Here is a 3,288-nt window from a genome sequence, read left to right on the forward strand (position 1 = left end):
GGTCTGTGTAGATATACGAAACGCCTTGTAATTGTTTCATGCGACGTAGTTGGGTAGACAGAGTAGGGAATCACATGCTGGCTATTCAGTTTGCGGACCTAGGAAGGAGCGAAGTGCGTGACCACAATTCGGCCATCCACCTTCCCTTGCGCTCCTGCCCACCACAGTTGCCTCAGACACCAAGTTACTGCCCCAGAACACAACTGATCCCTTCATAAGGTTCTACTGAACTTATATGTTGTTAATACATTTAATATTTCGTCTTAACTTACTTCTTTTAAAAGCAGATAGTAATTTTGTGGCCGCATCACGTAGGACGTCGCTTCCACGCATGGATATTTAATATAGTTTAATTTTGTACCGTACAACGTTTTTGCTAGAAGCCGCGGTTTTTGAGTTATTACAAAAAATGTGCTCCATAAACGCCCCCTTGTACCACTGCACGTAAATATGCCAGTAGTCGAATTTTTTCTCCTAATTTTTCATCGTTGACTGGACTAACTTGCCTTACCTTGTTATTTGTATGTGACAAGGTCTAAAACTGATAGTTAAGTATACAAGGGCAACAAGAGTTTTTTCGTAACATCGGAAAATGAGGTCGTTAGGATTTGCGAAAGAGATATTTTACCTATGAATCGGATTAGATGGTAAAAATCACTGTCATACTATATTAAAAATTGATTATTTGTTTCCGTCTTGCAGCCGTTGTCCGGTCTAAAAATGAGAAAATAAAAGTAAAAACGTATCAATATGAAATGATAATTAAATAGACACCCTAGCTGCAAACAGGCGTTGATGTACTTCATTGGGGACATGTTGAAAATGTGTGCCCCGACCGGGACTCGAACCCGGGATCTCCTGCTAACATGGCAGACGCTCTATCCATCTGAGCCACCGTGGGCACAGAGGATAGTGCGTCTGCAGGGACTTATTAATAGATGTTTGCCCATCATACTCATTACTCGTGGCAGATTAACCTACCAAGTCCCGTACGAGTTCGGGCATAGCGTGTGCGTTCGCACAAGAAGGTCAATGGCCGGGAAGTCATATTTTAACTATATATGACGGTAGTATCTGTTCGCGAAAGAACAGTAACCGTGGATGACCATGGGTTCGAGTCCCGGTCGGGGCACACATTTTCAACATGTCCCCAATGAAGTACATCAACGCCTGTTTGCAGCTAGGGTGTCCATTTAATTATCATTTCATTTCTAGCAAAGCTGCATGGTCATCCACGGTAACTGTTCTTTCGGGAGCAGATACTACCGTCATATATACATATCAATATATTTGTAATGCTGCGTGTACGAGTATGTATATCACGTCTTACTTGGACTCAAATTCCCGGTCACAAAGAGAGTTTTATTTTGTACCCTTGCAGCAAGAATGAGCAGAAAGACCGAGCTAAAAGCCATTAAAACCTGGTTCGGCGGATGAATATCTCTGCGTCTAGATTGTACATGTATGGGATAGGATAATATCTAACGATATTCTGTAAAATAGTGGCTGTGTAAGGGATCAGAAGACGGCACAGTCTCTAAAGGACGATTGATTTTACTAGGGAGAGAAAGGGAGTAGAGGAGGAGAAACATAGGAGAAATCAAAGGTTCGGACATCGCGCACTGGTGTGGAATGGGCTGTAGCTGGTTGCCACAGACACTGTTTGCACTAGGAATAAAAGACATTCGAAATACGCTGCACAAAGCGCTGTCTGAAGAACTGCAAACCAAGGCAGTACTGCGACTGTAAGTCATATTTAGGAGACAAAAATGACGTATGAAAGAACTCCAGAACAGCTCCTAAGATCCGTGCAGTAGTATTCATGAGACAAAGGAGATGCTTATTTCCTTTCCTGCTTGGACAGCTGTGGGCTCTCAGCCATTTTGAATGTCAGCAATGTTCTCCGCGTTCTTTGCGGTTCTCCCGAAGAAGGTGGAGACCGTAAAGTTTTGCAATAAGTTTCGCTTCTTTGCACCGGCAACGGTGATGACCAAAGTTGCCGAGAGAATTTCAATTACTGCAGTGGCCTCCTCTTGGCTAAAGTTAATTAATTTGGCTTATTGCCGGTTTGTTATCCTTTTGCTGACGGAAGAAGCACTGCAGGCCGTACAAATAGCGAGCAAGATCCAACACATAGCACAACCTATAGTCGATCTACGTGCTGAGTAATTTCCAGAACATTTATTATTTTGCTGACCTTCTGTTAGAGTGTATTTTCTCTTTTTGTTAATTGTTCTGGAGAATAAACTCATGTTCATATCGACATAGTTAATAGCTGGGCAATTACAAATGTTTTCGACACATAAAGGCGAAAAGAAAAGCAAAAATAAAGTGCACACAAAGAGTTACTTGCAAATGGACATTATGATTAGAGAAATTATTAATGTTTCAAAGGAATTACACTCCTGGAAATGGAAAAAAGAACACATTGACACCGGTGTGTCAGATCCACCATACTTGCTCCGGACACAGCGAGAGGGCTGTACAAGCAATGATCACACGCACGGCACAGCGGACACACCAGGAACCGCGGTGTTGGCCGTCGAATGGCGCTAGCTGCGCAGCATTTGTGCACCGCCGCCGTCAGTGTCAGCCAGTTTGCCGTGGCATACGGAGCTCCATCGCAGTCTTTAACACTGGTAGCATGCCGCGACAGCGTGGACGTGAACCGTATGTGCAGTTGACGGACTTTGAGCGAGGGCGTATAGTGGGCATGCGGGAGGCCGGGTGGACGTACCGCCGAATTGCTCAACACGTGGGGCGTGAGGTCTCCACAGTACATCGATGTTGTCGCCAGTGGTCGGCGGAAGGTGCACGTGCCCGTCGACCTGGGACCGGACCGCAGCGACGCACGGATGCACGCCAAGACCGTAGGATCCTACGCAGTGCCGTAGGGGACCGCACCGCCACTTCCCAGCAAATTAGGGACACTGTTGCTCCTGGGGTATCGGCGAGGACCATTCGCAACCGTCTCCATGAAGCTGGGCTACGGTCCCGCACACCGTTAGGCCGTCTTCCGCTCACGCCCCAACGTCGTGCAGCCCGCCTCCAGTGGTGTCGCGACAGGCGTGAATGGAGGGACGAATGGAGACGTGTCGTCTTCAGCGATGAGAGTCGCTTCTGCCTTGGTGCCAATGATGGTCGTATGCGTGTTTGGCGCCGTGCAGGTGAGCGCCACAATCAGGACTGCATACGACCGAGGCACACAGGGCCAACACCCGGCATCATGGTGTGGGGAGCGATCTCCTACACTGGCCGTACACCGCTGGTGATCGTCGAGGGGACACT

The 3,288-nt window shown here is 47.0% G+C and overlaps 1 non-coding gene across 1 annotated transcript; it reads right to left on the bottom strand.

Moving 5' to 3' along the window:
* Positions 1 to 827: 827 nt before the first annotated feature.
* On the bottom strand, positions 828 to 902 carry Trnat-ugu. Its single transcript has one exon. It is a non-coding gene; the product is annotated as a tRNA-Thr (tRNA).
* Between the last annotated feature and the right edge of the window lie 2,386 nt (positions 903 to 3,288).

This window comes from Schistocerca americana, chromosome 8, assembly GCF_021461395.2.
Source record: "Schistocerca americana isolate TAMUIC-IGC-003095 chromosome 8, iqSchAmer2.1, whole genome shotgun sequence".
In the NCBI taxonomy this organism is placed as follows: Eukaryota; Metazoa; Arthropoda; class Insecta; order Orthoptera; family Acrididae; genus Schistocerca; species Schistocerca americana.